The sequence below is a fragment of the Myodes glareolus genome, chromosome 25, assembly GCF_982192425.1.
Source record: "Myodes glareolus chromosome 25, mMyoGla1.1, whole genome shotgun sequence".
NCBI classification, from domain to species: domain Eukaryota; kingdom Metazoa; phylum Chordata; class Mammalia; order Rodentia; family Cricetidae; genus Myodes; species Myodes glareolus.
Window position 1 is genome coordinate 47,275,664 of NC_142050.1, and position 20,630 is coordinate 47,296,293.

General features: G+C 38.5%; 2 pseudogenes; both read left to right on the top strand.

The window, feature by feature from the left end:
• Positions 1–6,187: 6,187 nt before the first annotated feature.
• LOC148117932 (cytochrome c oxidase subunit 4 isoform 1, mitochondrial pseudogene) lies at positions 6,188–6,787 on the top strand (annotated as a pseudogene).
• A 1,837-nt stretch (positions 6,788–8,624) lies between these two features.
• LOC146893997 (vomeronasal type-2 receptor 116-like) overlaps positions 8,625–20,630 on the top strand; it is a 31,139-nt pseudogene continuing 19,133 nt past the window's right edge.

Consider the following 20,630-nt stretch of genomic DNA (forward strand, 5'->3'; position numbering starts at 1 on the left):
GTGGGGAAGGGGAGAGGAGGAGAGAGAAGGGAGAATGAGAGGGTCGGGGAGAGCTTGGGGGAGTGAGATGGTTGAGAGGGAGGAAGGATGGATATGGGAGCAGGGAAGAAGATATCTTAATTGAGGAAGCCATTTTGGGATTGGCAAGAGGCTTGTCTCTAGAGGAGTTCATCCATGTATCCACTAACTAGGACCCTAGGCAGTGGAGGATAGGGTACCTGAACTGGCCTTGTCCTGTAATCAGACTGATGATTATCTTGAATATCACCATAGAACCCTTGTCCAGTGACAAGTGGAGATAGAGCCAGAGACCCACACTAGACTGAGCTCCCAAGGTCCAGTTGAATAACAGAAGAAGGAAGAATATGAAAAAGGAAGTCAGGACCACGAGGGGTTTTTCTGCCCATTGAGACAGTGTGCCTGATCTAATTGGAGCTCACCAAATCCAGCTGGACTGGGAATGAACAAGCATGGGATCAAACTGGACCCTCTGAATGTGGCTGGCAATTGGGGGAGACTGAGAAGCCAATGATAATGGCACTGGGATTTGTCTCTACTACATATACTGATCTTTTGGATCTTATTCCATTTGGATGTATACCTTCCTAAGCCTGGATGGAGGGGTGAGGGCCTTGGACTTCCCACAGGGTAGGGTACCCTGCCCATTCTTAGAACTGGAAGGGGAGGGAGGAAGGGTGAATAGGGGAGCAGGAGAAAAATGGGAGGAGGGGAGGAAGTAGAAAATTTGAATGGTATTATTTATAAAGTAATAAAAAATAAAATAATAATAAAAAGATGAGATGATATCATAATGGAAAAATTTAAAAACTTTGAATCACATGTGCAGAATGAGAACCAGAACTTAAGTGATTTTAATAAATCATTAGAAATGTTCACAGGTCAGGAGATTCAGATTTTACAAAAAACAGTCATGAAAATATTTGAATTGATAGAGGAACTTGTCATAATTCATTAAACAAGGAGAGGAGGTAGAGGCAAAAGACAATAGTAAAAATTTAGCATTGCTAGTACCTCTCCCAGAATCAGAGAGACTTACCAAGAGTTCTAGCTACTTATACTTTTATTACCCCTGAAAAGCCAGCAAATACTCAATACCCAAAAGGATATACAGAATGTAAATGGGAACCTATATGTATGAATGATCAGAAAGATATTAAGCAAGCAGTAATATCTTAAGTCATGCATTAACTATATGTAATGGAGATAGTAAAGCTTTCCAGGACAGGCTCTAAAACTACAGTGAAATCCTGTCTCAAAAAACCAAAAAAAAGTTATGGGGTTCAAGATATAAGGTTACTCCACATGATTGGTTTCAACTAGTCTGAGCTGTACTAAACCATGGTCTCCAACTTCATTGTAAGATTTTTTGGAGAGAAGAGGTTAAGATTCTTGAACATCAAGGTAGAGTCAGAGATTCTGAGGCCTTCTAAGACAACATTCTTGGTGAGGATCCTTATGCTGATCTGGATAGTCAAACTGTATACAGTAAACACATCTTGTACCTTTGCCGTACAGTAGCCTTGAATGCTTGGGACAAGATTCAAGAACAACGAAAAAGAGTTGAGGTTATTCAAAGCCCTTTAGTGACTTTTTGCAAAGATTAACTAAAACTGTACTGATATTGGTAGCAGATCCAGAAACTAGATGAGTACTCACTGAGTCTCTTGCTTTTGAAAATGTTAACTTAAAATGCAAAAAGATACTTGGACCCTTAAAGTTCAGATCAGCACTAAATAGACTATTGGATCCTATACACAGCCAATGTTGAGTATTTTGATTTTAACACTGAGACCAGGGTAGGAGAAACAATTTTCAAAAGTATGAAGAGACATGAAAATGCCAAATGCTTTAATTGTGGTTGAATATGCCATCTGAGAAGGAATTGCAGACAGGGCATTATCAGAAATAATGTTTCTTCTGGGAATCACCCAAATCAAAGGCCCCAACCTCTGGGTTATGTAGAAGATGTGACAAAGGCTTCCACTGAACCAATGAGTGCAGAGCAAAAAGAAACAAGCAAGACAGCCTGCTATCACAGGTATATGACTTGAGGGGCTTCTTGCAGACTCCCAGGTCAAACAAGGTCCTTTATTCCCAGTAATTGTAGAGGACCCACCTCCCCAGGAAATTAGACAATCCAATGCTTGTTATGAAAAACTGTAGTGCTATGAATGACAGAATAACAAATGGAGATTAAATAAAAAAATCCAACTTAAAATAGAAAAGTATATTTTGGCAGACTTCTGCAAATAATCAAATACAAAAATTTAGAATACAAATAAATACATTATAATGAAAGGATTATTAGTGCAGTTGTGACTCCTCTTACTCCAGAATCATGGCATCTGAATTAGACTCTTCAGGAGGCACATACTCAGTTCTTAGGAATAGGAGCCCTTTCTCAGATAAAACAAAGTAGAAGATGGGTTAAATGCACAGGGCCAGAAGTACAGAGAGGAAGGTTAAGGTGATATGTGGTTAATATAGCAGTGAGTCTATGGAGTCATGACCTGTTACAACAGTGAAATACCCAGATAAACCTTCCTGCAGTATCATAAACAGACCACAAACCAGTTCATGTTTGTGGGAAGGATATTATAATGTGCTATAAAAAACAGACACTGACCATTCAGGCTGTACAAAAACACAGAACAACTGATGGAACTCTCAGAAGAATCAACAGCCCTACTTTAAAGTAGTTAACACAAAAACATGTATGGGTTAAGTAATGACCTTTAACAATAGGTCTAGGCTTTATATCAGCTTGTACAGGAGCAACTATATGTTCACCTTATTGACGAATCAACCAGTTCTTGAAATTCTCCTGTATTTGTTGTTAAAAAGAAATCTGGAATGTGGATAATGGTAACAGATCTGAGAGCTATTAAGAAGGTGATTCAGCCAAAGGACTCTCTACAGTCTGGAATCCCTTTGCCTTTCCTATTGCCTAAAGGATGATCTCTTATAGTTACTGATTTAAAAGATTGTTTCTTCACTACATATTTATAAGAAAAGGGCAGAGAAAAATGTGCATTTACAGTGTTTACTTATAATAATTCTCAGCCTACAAAGAGATAGCAGTGGAAGGTTCTACATTAAATAATACCACCCTATACCGATATTTTATGAATTAGTCATTGGAATAGGTAAGCAATTTTCTGAATCTATAGCTTACCATTACATGGATGACATTTTGATATCTGATTCAAATGTAGATACTTTAGAAAGAATGTTTAAAGAAGTAAAGAATTTTTTTTCTTTATTGGGGATTATAAATTGCTCTGGAAAAACACAAAGAGGAGATTCTATCAATTGCCTAGGTTATAAAATAGGTTTATAGAAAATTTGAACACAAAAAGTACAAATTAGAAGAGATTGATTGCAGACTCTTAATGACTTCTAAAGATTGATAGGAGACATTTCTTTTTTTAGAAATTTATTTATTTATTAAAAATTTCCACTTCCTCCCTACCTTCCTTTTCCCTCCCCCTCCCCTCATTCCCCTCCCTCTTTAGCCCTAAGAGCAGTCAGTGTTCCCTGCCCCATGGGAAGTCCAAGATCCTCCCCACTCCATCCAGGTCTATGAAGGTAAGCATCCAAAAAACCAGGCTCCCACAAAGCCAGTCCATGCAGTAGAATCAAAACCCAGTGCCACTGCCCTTGGCTTCTCATTCAGCCTTCATTGACAGACACATTCAGAGGGTCCAGTTTGATCACGTACTCCATCACTCCCAGTCTAGCTGGCCTTGGTGAGCTCCCATTAGGTCAGTCCCACCATCTCAGTGGATGGACACACCCCTCGTGGTCCTGACTTCCTTGCTCATGTTCTCCCACCTTTTGCTCCTCATTTGAACCTTGGGAGCTCAGCACAGTGCTCCAATGTGGGTTTTTGTCTCTATCTCCATTCATTGCCAGATGAAGGTTCTATGGTGATATGCAAAATATTCATCAGTGTGGCTATGGGACAAGGCCAGTTCAGGCAACCTCGATAGGAGACATTTCTAACCCATGGCTCACTACTGGCATAAAACCAGATCAAAATAGTTCATTTAAACAAAACCTTATATGGAAACAAAAATGTAGATAGTCCCAGGGAATTATCAGCTGAAGCTGAAAGAGAATTGACTTGAAATGACTAGAAATTACAGGAAGCACATATGGATTGTGTATATCTGAAACTTAACTGCATTCTGGTCATTTATCCTCCAAATTTTTTCCTTCAAAAATTTTAATGCAGAAGGAAGATCTTATCTTAAAATGGATCTTTTGACCACACAAATTGAGTAAAAAAATTAAAACCTTATGTGAAAAATAAATCTGAATTAATTATAAGAGGGAAATTTAATTAAATTCCCCCTTGATACTCATTTCAAATAAGAAAATTCTTTACATGTTGCTTTGCAGACTGGTGCAACTCATATACAGTATATTTAGATAGTATAGCAAAGGGAAAATCCTGAATGTACAGTAAGGAAATATTTCACTAATGTTTCTGAACTTTATTTCTATGTTTTTAAAGTAATTTGTATTACAATATATATTGCTTATACATGGGAAGGATCTTTAACAGTGTTATTATGGAGAAATATATTCTGAGATTTCCAAACTAAACAAAAATATAATAGCGGGTGTTATTCCTGCATCAGCCTTACCCTAAGCAGCAAGTGTGTTGATGCGGAGAAGGAAAATCAACACTTTCATCATGCCTAAATTTTGGAACTTTTTTTTTATTTCCTCATTTTCTCTCTTTCAGAAATTCAAACAAAGTGTCTATTAGGTGGCATAGTTATTAAACTTTGAACTATGACCCCGGGAATTCACAGGTTTTCATTGCAAATATGTTTTATATCAACTTTATTAACAATTCTCTTTGAACAAAATTTCTTTTTCTTTTATATATAACCAGAAGTGTTTTTATGTTTAAACCATATACAAAATTTAAGGATGCCAAGATGGAATTTTGATATTTGTTTTATGTACCTCAATAATGAGAGCTAAATTGAATGATCTCGAAATATTATTCTAAAGACAATGTTCTGTATTTAATTTATTTGTAAATTGACTAGATATTGTAATATTAGGCCAATATTCAAATTTGTATATGATTTATCAAAAGATGAATTTGTGCACAACTAACCTTTAAAAACCTAATAAATCACTAGATGTAGAATTTTATAATACTATTCACCAAAAAAAATAAGAGGGAAATTTATACTTTGTCAATTTGCAGTAGAAATTTTAGTACATTTTACTAATGATGAAATTAACATTGATGGGAAGACAATGAACGCTCTCCAAGAGCTTGTACTGATATTTTGGGAGAGATTAGTAACAGCTATCCCAAAAGTGAGAGAACTTGAGTTATAAAGAGAACTAATTGGATCCTTCCTCACATTGTATGTTACACACCAATAACTGGAGTCCACACATTCTATACTGATACAAATAAATCAGAAATGGCAGGTTACAAATCATATGATTTAAGAAAAGTGGAACAGAACCCTCATGATTCTGTCAAAAATTCAGAATTATATGCTTTTCTCATGGCACTAAGAATTTTTAAAGAGCCTCTAAATATAGTTAGTGATTTGCAATGTGCACTGAGTTATTAATTATCTTGAAACCACTGAATTTATATCAGGTGATACAGATTGACTTCAAAATTTATTCAGGTTCAAGATATAATCAGGAATATCCTATATACATAATACACATCTGAGCCCATATGGGTTTTCCAGGTCCTCTAGCACAAGGTAATGCAGTAATCAATTACTGCTTGGAAATGTTCTGAAGATCTCAGAACTTTATAACAAAACATATGTCGACAACAAAGGTTTACAAAAGGACTTTTCTATCAGGGGCAACAAGCCAAGGAATTTATAAGGAGATGTCCCACTTTTTCTTTATATAACCAAACACCACTACCTGCAGAAAGTAACCAAAAGGTACTGAAAGGAATGAAATATGGCAGATATATATATTCCAGTTGGCCGAATTTGGAAAGCTAAAATATGTACACAATACCATTGATACCTATGCAGATACTGGCATAGTCAAAACTAGTGGGACTTGCTGCAGCACCTTGTCTTTCTGGGGGTACTCCTCAGGGAATCAAACCCTGTTAGACAATGCCAAGATTTATTTCCTTCCCTTATGGTCTCGAGCTGCCGGGGTGTAGAGGGTGGTCGAGGTGGTGGCTAGGGCAGCGGTGGCAGAATGTTGGCTGCAAGGGCACTTAGCCTAATTGGCAAGAGAGCCATTTCCACCACGGTGTGTGTTTGAGCACGTGGGAGTGTTGTGAAGAGTGAAGACTATGCTCTCCCTAGTTTTGTTGATCAGTGTAAGTACCCCTTGCCCGATGTGGTACATGTCAAGCAGTTGTCTGCCAGCCAGAAGGCCCTGAAGGAGAAGCAGAAGGCAGACTGAAGCAGTCTGTCCAGGGATGAGAAAGTCCAATTGTACCGAATCCAGTTTAATGAGATCTTTGCTGAGATGAACAAGAGTACCAACGAGTGGAAAACAGTTGTGGGCCTGGCTATGTTCTTTATTGGCTTCACTGCACTTGTTCTGATTTGGGAGAAGCACTATGTGTACAGCCCTATCCCTCATACATTTGACCATGACTGGGTGGCCATGCAGACGAAGCAGATGCTGAACATGAGGGCCAACCCCATTCAGGGCTTCTCTGCCAAGTGGGACTACGACAAGAGCGAGTGGAAGAAGTGAGATCTCGTTGCTTGCCAGCCCCCTCCCCTCACTCGGCATCTGGAAGTTTGCTGTGTCCAAAGGTCCATGCTAATAAATGACCAGTTTATGTGAAAAAATATTTATTTCCTTTCCATTAACCCTTAAAACATACAAACATTAAACCACCTAGCTAACTCTTACCTTGCCATATTTGGCTGCCAGCCAAAGGTACAACCTAGGCCATGACAACAATACAGGTGCTGTGTTCTGATAATCAACAACAATTTCCAGAATATTCTACTTCAAATATTCAGGTCTCTTCTTAATCACTACATATTTCCCCACTCCACCTGGCCACCATAAAGTATCCCAGCAAAGAAAAAATTTCATTTTATTAATTCTTGTACCTTGTTAATCAAAGCTGTCTCTTCAGCCACAGCTAAACATCACTAAAGATCCTTCACACAAAAGTCCCAGTGGTGTTTTCCTCCCACTGAAACTTCACCAGCAAGGCCTACATTGTTCGTACTCCTTTCAGCATTTTTTATTCTCCCAAACTCCTACAGAATTGTTAGCTGAGCTCTCAACACCCTGTGTCTTTTCTAGCCCAAAGATCCAAAGTCTTTCAATAATCCTCCCAAAATGATGTCATCAGATCTGTCTCAGCAACCCCCCACTTCTGGTACAAACTTTTCTAGGTGTTTCTATTGCTTGTGATGAATGAAATACCATGAATAAAAAGTAAAGTTAGAGAAGAAAGGTTTAATTGGTTTTATTTCCATATCAATGATTACTAGTAAGAAAACAAGGACAGGAACACAAACAGGGCAGAATCTGGAGCCAGGAGCTGACTCTCTCTTCATGACTTTCTTAGTCTTCTTTCTCATAGAACCCAGATCCAGAGGCTCAGTGATGCCACCACCCACAATGAGCTGGGACCTGCCTGTTTAATCATTAATTAATAAAATACCTTACATGCCTGCCTTCAATATAATCTTATGGAGTTATTTCCTTAATTGAGTTTCTTTCCTCACAAATGAAAGTAAGTTGTTTCAAGTTAACATAAACCTATACATAAAAGTATCTATTTATCAGAACTCAGTGATAAAATCCACCACTATAACATATGACATTCCTAGCCAAAATGCTTTGACCAGGTACATGTCTGAAGCATACAATCCTTTACCGTGGTGTGGACTGCAGACTCAGTTCAACAGTAGTCATTATGCTCAGAAAAGTCATGACATTATAACACACACACACACACACACACACACACATATAACTTTAAATGTGTATGTGTGTTTGTATGTGAGTGAGTTTATGAGTGTGTTTATTTCTGCCATCAGGCGATGAGAATATGCACCTGTGAGATGTTAAATGCCTTCACCATATCCTCTACATAGGAGCTGACCTTCACTCTCTTGGACACCGTGGGTGCTGTGCTCTGTTTATGTAGAGGAACCCTTCCAGAGTGGGGCATTTCTCCACTAATCTATCTTGGAATACCCAGACACAATCCATATTGCATCATATCAACTGGTGTTTGTGCCATAATATTATGAATACAAGTTGTGTAGCCAATCTTCTTCATTTGGGTTTGTCCCTGTGGATTTGCTGTTCTTAGTCTTGGATGGCATAATGATACAAACATCATGAGAGATGATCGTCAGACATATTTTTCCAACGTGTTTTTCTCAATTGGACAGAAGTCCTCAGATGTGAAGCCTGAGGGTTGAAAATGTTGAAGATTTCTCCAGGGGACTGTAGCAATCTGATGTGGAGAGAATACGTAACTGAGTGGCCTCCTTTATCTTCAGCATTCATAAGCCACACGCAGGTTCACACATTTCCTTGCTGAGAGTGTGCATTTGTCACCACTGCAGATTCCGTTTGTGATCAGAGAAACTCTGACAATGCTGACTTTGAGTTCTTTCTTCTTGACTATGAAGGTTCTTTTGCTCCAGTGCAATTTTGGTATACCAAGGTGTTTGTTCTCATGGACAGACAATGTATACCAGGATGGAGACATGGTGATCAGTGCCTTCTTACCCCTTTACACCTTTCAAACCTCTCCAAACTCTGAAGGATTAGAGAACACAGACATTTCTCTGCGGTAAGTGTTTCCAGCCTTCTCTTCCTAGCCCTGTTCTCTAGGATGCATCCTTAATCCATCTCATCTTTTTTCTTCCTGACTTTTCTCTCCTTACAATGTGGTAAGAGGTTTTCATTTTCATCTATTAACTTCAATTTTTCTGGGTGGTGATTGAGCACAAAATCACTCTGCAGCCAGATCTAACCCACGTGTTCATCTTTCAGTCACTGTGCAGCAGCCTAATGATGTAACTAAGAAACAGTCGGGGGCATGTGTATAATTCAGTACTAAAATGTGATAAAATATTGTTCCTTCTACAAAACAGAGTACAGGGATCCTTCTTGTTTACACTTGTCTGGCCAGGGACTACAGTCAGACTGCTGTGATGTTTACATTCTTTCCAGTTTTTCTGTGATACAGATGCCAATATAACATTTTGTCTAAAATATCACTACTGCAATCAAAGAACTATCTGATAAAGGAATGAGAAAGACTTCTACAGATCCTCTGCTCCTCTGAACATAGAAGATGTCAATAGGAGCTCAGTTTACACCTCTTTTCAGAGGTTGATATGACAGGTGTTGCCCAAAGCTTCTGTACTCAGTTGGGAAGAGAGACAGCAGGAAGGAAAGTCAGCTGTTTCTGCTTAAAACCTATCTAAATTCCCCTCACACCTAAGTGTTGGCACATATTACCGCATTCTCTTTCATTTTCTCTTTTGTTGGTCTCATTTTCACTGTCAGCAACTCTGTCAGTCACATATGCATGCTATAGTCTCTGAGGTACCTGCTATGTTGACTCCAATGGCTTCCTTCTTATGGTCAATCCTTAGAGAGATTCAGTTATCTAGAAATCTTAGCTTGATTTAAAAGTTTCTGACCTGAATTCCTTTGGCATCTAAATACAGCTGTCATTTGCAGTGTGTGTTCAATTTGGTAATAATGCAGCTTTCCAGAACAGAGGACAAATGGCAAACCCGATTTATCTGAAGCTGAGATATAAGCCCAGGTGAAAAGTTATTGACATTTTGTCTAATTTTGTGCATGAACCAATAGCAATTTTGTATTCTCAAGGAATTAAAATGGTGCACTGTGTGAAAAATAAGGTGTAATGATGTCAAACTACATAAAATTTATTATATTAAGTAATAAATTCTTTGACAAAAAAATCTACAATTTCAAATTTTTTAATTCATGCTTATTTTAACCCCTTGATATATCCTTAGTAATCATGTAGGCCACTTTGCATTTATCTTTTGTCTACAAAAGTTTTTCTTATTTGAAGTGAGCCCATGACTTACCATAGATTATGACTTCAATATTTTGTTGATTTTTTTAAAAATTTATTTATTAAAAATTTCCACCTCCTCCCCACCTCCCTTTTCCCTCCCTCTCCCCCACCCCTTCCCTCTCCAGTCCTAAGAGCGTCAGGGTTCCCTGCCTCATGGGACGTTCAAGGTCCACCTCCCTCCATCCAGGTCTAGGAAGGTGAGCATCCAAACAAACCAGGCTCTCACAAAGCCAGTGCATGCAGAAAATCAAAGACAGTGCCATTGTCCTTGGCTTCTCAGTCACACATTCAGAGAGTTCGGTTTGATCACATGCTTCATCAGTCCCAGTCCAGCTGGCCTTGGTGAGCTCCCATTAGATCAGTTCCATCGTCTCAAGTGAGTGGACACACCCCTCGCAGTCCTGACTTCTTTGCTCATGTTCTCCCTCCTTCTGCTCCTCATTTGGACCTTGGGAGCTCAGTCCAGTGCTCCAATGTGGGTCTCTGTCTCTATCTCCATCCATTACCAGATGAAGGTTCTATGGTGATATGCAAGATATTTATCAGTGTGGCTATGGGACAAGGCCAGTTCAGGCACTCTCTTCTTTGCTGCCCAAGAAAGAAGCTGGGGACATCTCTTTGGACCTGGGAACCCCTCTAGAGTCAAGACTCTTGCCAGCCCTAAAATGGCTCCCTTAATTGGCAGTTTCTCAGGAAACTGGGAGTCAACCCACCTACCAACTCAGAAATTCCACTCTTGGGAATATACCCAAGAGATGCCCAATCATACTACAAAAGCATTTGTTCAACTATGTTCATAGCTGCACTATTTGTAATAGCCAGAACCTGGAAACAACCTAGATTCCCCTCAATAGAAGAATGGTTAAAGAAGGTGTGGAACATATACACCTTAGAGTTTTACTCAACAGTAAAAAACAATGACATCTTGAATTTTGCATGCAAATGGATGGAAATAGAAAACGTTTTACTGAGTGAGGTAACCCAGACCCAAAAAGATAAATATGGTATGTACTCACTCATAAGTGGATTCTAGCCATAAATAAAAGACATTGTGCCTATAATTTGTGTTCCAAGAGAAGCTAAATAAGAAGGTGAACTCAAAGAAAATCATAATGTTATCTTCCTGGATATTGGAAGTAGACAAGATTGTCAGGCAAAGGTTGGATGCACAGGGGTGGGGTGGGTGGTGTGGGTGTAAGGGGAGATGGGTAGAGAGAAGGAAGAAGGGGAGGATTGAGGAGAGCTTGGGGGAATGGGATGGGTGGGATGGAGGAAGGGTGGATACGGGAGCAGGGAAGTATTTTGTTGATTCTTGGAGGATTGTATATGTACAGACTATATTAAGAATATATTCTTACAAGGTAGCTATTTATTTTATCTCTTCATCTTTTATTTTAAATAACGGTCACACACAGGTTTCCAAGAGTTGTAAAATGACTTTGTGTTTGTTTGTTTTAAACATTTGTGAGTGTGATGTGCTGAACTTGGAAAGAACACATACAGTTGAAGACTTTGAGGGTTCACTGAAGTGGTGATTGTAGCTTCTCTTCTACATTTTATGGATTTAGTAGTTTTGGAAAGTTGACTCTGTTTCCATGACAGTCATGATTAACCTCTTGTTGAGCAGATATTAAGTCCTATTAGATATCTTTATGCCCTTTATGCCTCTATCTCAACCTTCAGTTTCACAGACAACTTTGTTTCATTCTATTGTTTATTTATTAACTACTTAGATAAGCTTGTATTTATTTTGTATCAAAGATGAGTATATACAGCGCACATTATGATCATAAATAATTTATTTTAGACTCAAATAGTCATGTTTTATCACTTTGCTGACTTTAATGTGTTTATGTGTTTGCGCACATGTTTGTGTTTCAGTGTGGACACAGACATGCCATAGTACACATGAGGTAAACCTCAAATGTTTCTTTGACATCCATCTTATCTCAGAAATGATCTTTTGCTCACTGCTATGTATGCCAAGCTAACTTGTCAATGAGGTTCTTCAGCATCCACCTTACAGGTACCTGTAAAAATCCTGGATTATATAAATCACCCACAAAGTCTAGATTTTGTTTTTTATTCATTCAGCTCTGTATCAATTTTTTATGACTGAAGTAATAAAGAATTTAAATTTACCTCTGGAGCAACACTCAAGCAATGTAAAATACTGGTTTCCCAAAATCAATTTTTTCTTTTGTTTCCCTCTGAATAATGTGCTTTTTCTTGCACTTTCCGGAGAGCTAGATTTATTATTTGTCTTTAAAAGTGCTTCACATTTTCCTCTCAATTACCACTATCCTTTTAAAAATCTTTGTGTGTATGTGGCTCTGTACACGCATGTAAAGGGTATGTTTCTGAATGCATGTTAGAGTGTGTGTTCATGCATATGTTTGCCTGCAAATTTGTGTATCGGTGTGCATGAGATTGTGTATGAATCTGAGTGCATGGAAGTGCCTGGGTGTGTGGTCATGTGCTTTTCAGAATGCATATATATGTGTGAATGTCAGGGTGTGTGAGATTGTGTGGGTGTGAGTGTGTTCAGGTAACTGAGTGTATGTGTCTCTGTGGTATTCAGAGGAGAATCTAGGGAACTATTCTTCACTTTCCACCTTGTTTAAGAGAAAGACTCCTGTTGTCCATTACTCTGCATGTGAACTGGTAGAATTAGAGCCTTCTGGAGTTCTCCTATATCTTGGTCCCATTTTCCCTTTAGATCATCCAGATGAAGAGCAAGCAATATATACCATGTCCTAGGAACATAAAATCAGCTTCTCATGCACATGTATAGCCAGCATGTGCCTTCTCAATCATCTCCCCAACTCACATTCATAGTAAGAAAGCTTGACCTAGTTCAGATTTAAGCTGTCTTCATTTGTCTTTTCACATGGAATGTACAGTTCTAGGATCTTATTACCCTGTCATAAACATTCAAACTTTGGTGGTGAGAACTTTTCTGTCAAGTACAATGCTCTTACCACCAGTACTTTCCTGCTCCTATTTCTCTTCTGAAATCCTTTCAACTGCATTTGAGCATTAATCGTATAATCATGTCAATCTAATATAATTTATCTGGATGATTATTAGTTTGTGCATAAATGTTTTAGAAACATTTTTGCCCTTAATGAAGATGATTTCTGTAGCATGTGGGCCAGCCTGTTGGGGTTTCTGTCCCACCCGGTACCCCACAGTCGATAGGTCCCAAGGAAAATCACACAGAGGTCTCCATAAGATTATAAACTGATTGGCCCATTAGCTCAAGTTTCTTGCTAACTCTTATAAGTTATATTAACCCATTATTTTTATCTATGGCTCAGTACCTTTCTCAGTGAAAGGTACCTTTCTCAGTACCTTTCACATCCTGCTTCTTCAGTCCTCTGGGCAGGAGTGGCGGAGGGATCTTCCTGCTTCCCAGAATACTCCTGTTCTGTTTGCTCCACCTCTATTTCCTGTCTGGTTTTCCCACCTATACTTCCTGCCTGGCCAATCAGCATTTATTTAAAACACGATTGACAGAATACAGACAATTCTCCTTCACCACTTCCCCCTCTTTTTTTTTTAAACAAAGGGAAATTTCCATTGTCCATTCTTTAGGAATGTGGGCAGAGTATTCCAGGCTACTTCTGGCTGACTAGGGGCACTGATAATCTTATGGGACATAAAGAAAATTTAGAATTATAATCAAGTCCTGACTGAAGTATCCTGTGAGTCTCGATCATCTCAGGCTGCAGTCTTGAAACTGTTCTGGATGTAGAACTCAGACATCTAGGCCATCTGTTCCTACCGGAGATTTTTCAGTTAGTCTTCCTTGATCAAACTGGATTTTTCTTAACTCAGAATGACTCCACAGCCTCTCATCTTCTGAGGAAACAAAAACAAAATTTCTTCTCCAAAGTAACATACCTTTTGACTTCAATTTTGAAGTCAACGTGTTTTCGAAATACCTATCTTGGATTAATTCAGCAGCATTTATAAGCAAATATCTTTTCGCAGCTGTTGCTTCTTCCTCAGCATTCAAACAATTCAAAGAGAGCATAATAATATACAGTATCAAGATTCTCTGTGTATTTGTTATATTTATATGGTTTTACTTTAACCTCTATTTCTTTTATTTTTACTTTTAACTTTTGGCTTTTTGAGACAGGATCTCTGTGTATCTTTGTCCTGGAACTCACTCTGTAGACCAGGCTGTCCTTGAACTTACAGAGATCTGTCTGTCTCTGCCTTTCAGGCATTGGGATTAAAGGTGCATGCTATGGCACCTTGAAGTCACAGAGGTCAATCTGCCTCCACTCCTTGAAGTCTCAGAGGTCAATCTACCTCTGCCTCCCAAGTGTTGGGATTAAAGTTGTGTACTACCACACCCAACTACTCTCTCTCTTTCTTTACTTTAAGAACTTTAACATCTCTTTTCAAGCCTGCATATATTTTTAACACACTGTAAACCATTTAGAGGCTCTTTTCTTTGAATCTCTCTTTACTGTATATCTCTCTTTTTCTGACTACATGAGTCTTTAAGGAGAGGGTTAAAGCTGTGGCTTTGATGGCTAGATCCAGCCCATTTCTTAGCTTTCTGGCCTCATGGAAGAGGTAGTGCTGAAGCCAGTTTTATTGCCAAAACTCTGTGGTGGTTCAAGGTTCTTGCCAGCCAGCAAGTTGCAGCAATGCACTCAAAAACCACACTCAAATGCTCCATAGTCAGATCGCTTGCTTGAAAGAGTCAGAGTTTGCCTTGGCTGGATGGCCCAGAAAGCCAGCATTTTAAAACAGCAGAGCTTTTTTCCTGCTACAGCTGAAGACCAAAAAGCATGCATTCAGCTTTTCCTCAACACCGTTTAGTGTTTCAAGGCAGGAACTTTTATAGGAGCTATAAGGTTTTATAGCTAAAGCTGAGTCAGGAAGACTCTCTTAAACGAGAACACTTGCTTGCCTCTAGCAAGCCAAACAGACCCAACAAATTGCTGCTACCAAGAAAATATGCTTTACTCTATTCCTTCCCAAGCTTTCTCAGGCTTTCTGTGGATTCAGTTATCCATGTGGGCACCATTCTGTAACATGAAGGCAGAGCCTGTTGGGGTGTTTGTCCTGCCTGGTCCCCCAGATGTTTAGTCCCAGAGAAAATCATATAGAGAGTCTGCATTAATTATAAACTGATTGGTCCATTAGCTTAGGCTTCGTAGTAGCTTTTATAACTTACGTTAGCCTATTATTATAGTCTATGTTAGCCACATGGCTCAGTACCTTTCTCAGCAAGGCAGATCACATCATGCTTCTTGGGTCATCTGGGCAGGAGTGGTGGAGGGAGCTTCCTGCCGCCCGGAATACTCCTGTTCTCTTTGCTCCACCTCTACTTCCTGTCTGGTTTTCTCACCTATACTTCCTGCCTGGACAATCAGCATTTATTTAAAACATGATTGACAGAATATAGACAATTTTTCCACACCAGATTCTTAGTGTTTGACTTAACAAATTAGGTTTCAAGTACAGTTGTTGAATTCCCACAGAGTTAATCATTCAAAGTCTCTGTGACTGAGCAAAGGAGCTTTTCTCAGGGTAGCATTGCAAGCTCTCTGTCATGTAGGAGTTTCTCAGTATAAAATGGCACACTCTGCTTAGTCATCCATACTTCCCTGAGTTTAAGTATTTCCTGTGTTATATTTTAAACTCCCTTCCCAGAGTTATGGCTATACAATGCTGACTGATCAGCTTTGGTTCAAGAAGTTGGAGGAAATGAATAAGAACTAGTGAGCAATTTTACAACATCTAGGGCACAACCAGCAAGGAGGTGTGGAGACCTTTGTTTTTCTCCTTTGCCTCTCAATTCCCAGCCATGAGTTATTAAGCTGAGCTTCTTTTTTAATCGCTATGACATGCTATACTACCACATGCCCAAGAGGACAGCACCAACAAAGTGTAGACTGTCCGAAAATATGTGAGGCCAAGAATCATTTATCACTTCTCACCTAACTATGTATTTTTAAACTTGAGCAAAAGTCATTAGTGCTGGCAAAAGCTTGATGTTTAATAGTAGATTAGTAAGGTCACAGCTCTACATGGTTCCTTTGTGAATATGTGTTATTCAAGGAAAAGGGCCTAGGCTAATCACTTTTCCCAAGCTGAATGCGATCCTTTAAAATATAAATTGGCAAAATCATAATTTTACATATTAGCCTATATTATTGCTATTTTAAATTTCTTCATTTTTATTTCCTTAAACATTTTAGTTTGGCTTTCCATCCTCTCTTTCCTGATGTTCCTTAAGTCTTGAGGGAAGAAGAGGGTTGTGATATGCTGGAGGAGCTAGACTCATCGTGCTTTGGATGTAGATCTTGGCAGGCTGTCCATGATCCAGTGAATAGTCTATACCAACTCATATATAGGCAATATTAACTTGCCATAGTTTTGTAAACAGGAGGTCTTAAAGTTGGGAGGGTGATGAAGTAAGGAGTGAAAGGCAATGATGATCAATTACAATACATACTCATGTGAAATTCACCCTAAATTGAAAGTATATTTGTTCTGACATTGCTTACCTGACTGACCATTCCAGTGAATATTTAATATTTTTCAATTGTGCGTAATTTTAGGAACAAATATGTCCACATTCAGCAATAATGACATTTAATCTTTTGTTTCATTTAATTGTGGAGAGCCATTCATTCTGGGAAACGGGTTGCAGCAGGAAAGGGGGCTGCACTCTCGCCTGTCACATCAAATGCTTAAACGCATGTTCATGTGAAACCTGTGCTAAACCACTCATAGACGACCGTCTTCTGGGTCAGGGTTTCACATGTAGCAGAGCAGTTCCCTCACTGCGATCTATTGAGAGTCAGCCCACAATCCAAGGGCACCTTGCATATTTACCTCGGTTTCTTTGTATAATGCTGAGGCATAGTGGACTTGTCTCTACTCATGTTAGTGCATTTATTGTTGACCTTGTCATAAAACATATGTACAAGAAATATACTGATTGAAATGCTTATATTTATGAATTTAAGCATACCTTTGCATTTAGAGAATATACACCATATAAATATATATTACCATGGCCGAGGAGGATCCAACTCCTGGGCTGTAGGCAGGGTTTGGGGAAAAACTTCACAGTGTCATGAAACTTGACTTTTTCTATTTGAGGGTTAAGGGGAAAACGTGGAAGACACTTTCCTGATTTTACTCTTATTCGCTCATGTTGAATTCTTCCCTGCCCTCTTTCTTCATCACAGCTTATGAAGACCCAGAAAATGTTTCAGGCATTGTAACTGAGGGTCCCATACCATTTCTGAAATAAATGATAAGAAACAGATGTAATAAATGTATAAGAAAAGAGCTCTTTCTCTCAGTCAATCCCCTAACTCACAGCTGCAAAAGAGGAGACTTTCAGTTATCTATATAGGTAGTCTTATAAGACTAAACTACCAAGGAGACTGAAAGAAATCAAGGAGTTGTGTGCTATCTCCTATACTTCTATTGTATAAACATTTTTAAACATTATGGTTCGTGGTTGTAAGAGCCAGATTTATTAGCCTGGAGACTGTTCATTTACAAAGAGCAACTCTGATCAGAGAGAGTGAGTGCTGAGCCATAAGCTGAGAGGCATTGCTGAGAAGTCCTTCCCAACTCAGAGCTGCAAGGCAGGGGGCAGAGGCCTAAGCACAGAGGAGTTCACTAAGGCACTCTCCAAAGCACAGTGACATTCAAAAGCACTTTAAATTTTAAAATATATTTTTCTGTACTGAATGTAATCCTTGACCAAGCTATAAAGGAAGGAAGATGTTCTCACTGATGTGTTGAGCACAATGATCAAAAGAAACATGGAAAGGAAAAGGTTTCCCTCTGCTTACAATTCTCAGGTCATATCCTACTTCAGAAGAAAGTTGAGGCAGGATATTAAAGTGAGGGCATGGGGGTATTCTGCTCACTTGGCATTTTTCCTATCCACCATTCAGTCTGTTTCTTACTGCATTTAGACCAGCAGCCCAGCATAGGCAGCACACATAGCCTGGATCATCCCACATCGATCATCGATCAAGAAAGTGCACAACAGCTTTACTCACAGGTTTATCTAGAGGTGATATTTTCTCCAATGAAGTTCCTTTTCTCCAAATAGCTTGTATTGAGTAGACATCAAACTAACAAGCAAACATAGTCAAAACAATGCCATAGTTGATTGTAAATATCTTTAAGAAGCAATATGAAGTATGAATATACTATACAGTAACATTAAAAGGCCTTTTAAATATTAAAAATATTTTTTTCTCCTGAATGTAAGTAACCCTTGACCAAAGAAAGGGAAACTTTTAACTCTTTATTGAGGCTATAAAGTTAGTTTATTTTTTTGTAGCCCTGGATATATAGAGTATCTTTGTCCCATAGTAAATCTTGAACAAAGGCCAATAAAACTGAGGATAAGAATCCATGCAAAGATTTAATTACTGTCCCTGGCATCGTGATTAAAGTACTTAGCACTATTTAACTTGGCTCATCAAGTCAGATAGCTGGCTATTTATTCTTGTAAGTAAGATTGCATTTTTCTGGAAAAAAATACCATAGAATTCATTATCAGGACACATAGCATAATCTAAAGCTACTTTACAGTTTTATGTCAGTTGATAGTATATGGTTATCTTTGCAGCTGTAGAATTACAGCTGATTTCTTAAGTTATGCTCTAATTCTTAATAGGAACTTATAACCCTTGATTGGGTAGCATTCCTTTGTATTTATTTTATTCATCAAAACTCTGTACAGGCTAACAATACATATAAGGAAAATCTACCTCCTTGACAATCCACATATAAAATGCTCATTCTATCAGGAATTCTATTCATGAGATACCCACACTAGATACAGGCAGTGAAGGATTTGCTACAGCTATTAGGGAAAGAATGCCATTAACATATTTAAAATTACAGGTAGAAGCAACAGATATTCATAAGGCTTTGCAAGGTGTGTTTTCCTCTATTAAGTATTATTTCTAGTGAGTTGGAACCTTGAATATCAATTGTTGTCTTCTGTTTATATATCAGTCATGTGTAAACGTTTGAAGAAATGAGAAGCCATGAACTGACAGATCAAAGAGGAGTATACAGGAGAATTTGAGGGAAGAAAGGAAAGGGAAAATGATACAATCATAGTAATTCAATATTAAAAGAAGCAATCAAAAGTATTCCTGATGGTGAAGACTCCTTGTTATTCCTGGCTGCCTGGACCATGAAATAATCACTCAGAAGCTTTATTATTTGCAATACTATTTGACCAATAGCTTAAGCATATTTCTGACTAACTCTTTTATCTTAAATTAACCCATTTATTTTACATTATACCATTAAGTTCATGGCCTACTGGCAAGGTTCAGAGTAATGGCTCACGTCTTTCTCTTCTGGCAGCTCCATGACTTCTCTTTGATTGTATCTTCTTTCTACTTCATTCAGTTTAGTTTTCCTGCCTAGATCTATTCTGCTAAGCCATTGACCAAAAGAATCTTCTTTCTTAATTAACCAATAAAAGCAACACATATACAGAAGGACTTCCCAATCCATATTCCATTGGTATATCAGAAGTGAATATGGATACTTAAAGTCTAATAGCAAAGGTAAAAGAGATCTAGAGCATGAAGATTATGAACATATTAAGGTTAAACTAAATAAAAAGGCCAGAATGAGAAATAACGGATTATATATGGAACAAGAAAGCAAACTAAGCGTTTAGTAGAAAGAAGTAAAGCAACCATGATGTGTGCAACAGACGGCAGTGTGGTTTCATGTTAATGGCAGAGTGCAAGTGAAGATACTCTTCAAGCTGCTTGTGGAACTGGCTCTACGGCTAATAACAAGCAAGATGGCTACCGAAGTTCCGATCACTAGAATCCATGCAAATGCTTGTGCACCTACAACTCCAGCAGTGCGAAGTATGGTACAGGATCTCTGGGGTTTCTTGCCTGTCAGAGGAGTTTCAGGTGCAGAGAGACATCTGTGTGATGGGGAAAATGTGCAGAGTGAGAGAGCAGAACACCCTATGACCATATAAAGGAGCACTTCAAGTACATATGTGAGCATCTATAACGCCAGACATGTATACATATAATAAAATAATTAATTTAAATACATAATACAAAATAAAGTGAAATTCTCAAATCAAATTTTTGGTTGTATTCCTTTACATATAAAATAAAGGATCTGTGAGCCATATATCATTGAAAGTAAATTACTTCATTGTTAATTCATCCTTATAAAATAAGTGTCCTAAAGTTGGGCAGATGACTATGTGAAGAACATTCTCTAGACAAGCAGGAGGCCCTGAGTTAGAAACTCTAAAACTCACATTAAAGCAGGGCATGGCTACATGTAAGCCCAGTGTTTGAAGCAGAGACAAGTTGCCAGGAACTGACCGGGTGGTCTGTGTAGCTGTAAGTACAAGCTTCACTTTAATTGAGAGACCTTGTCTTAAGAGGATAAGACACTGACAGAATAAATATGGCATCCCCCTCTGGACTCTGTTGGTGTACATATCTTGATACACCACATCTGCATGTATACA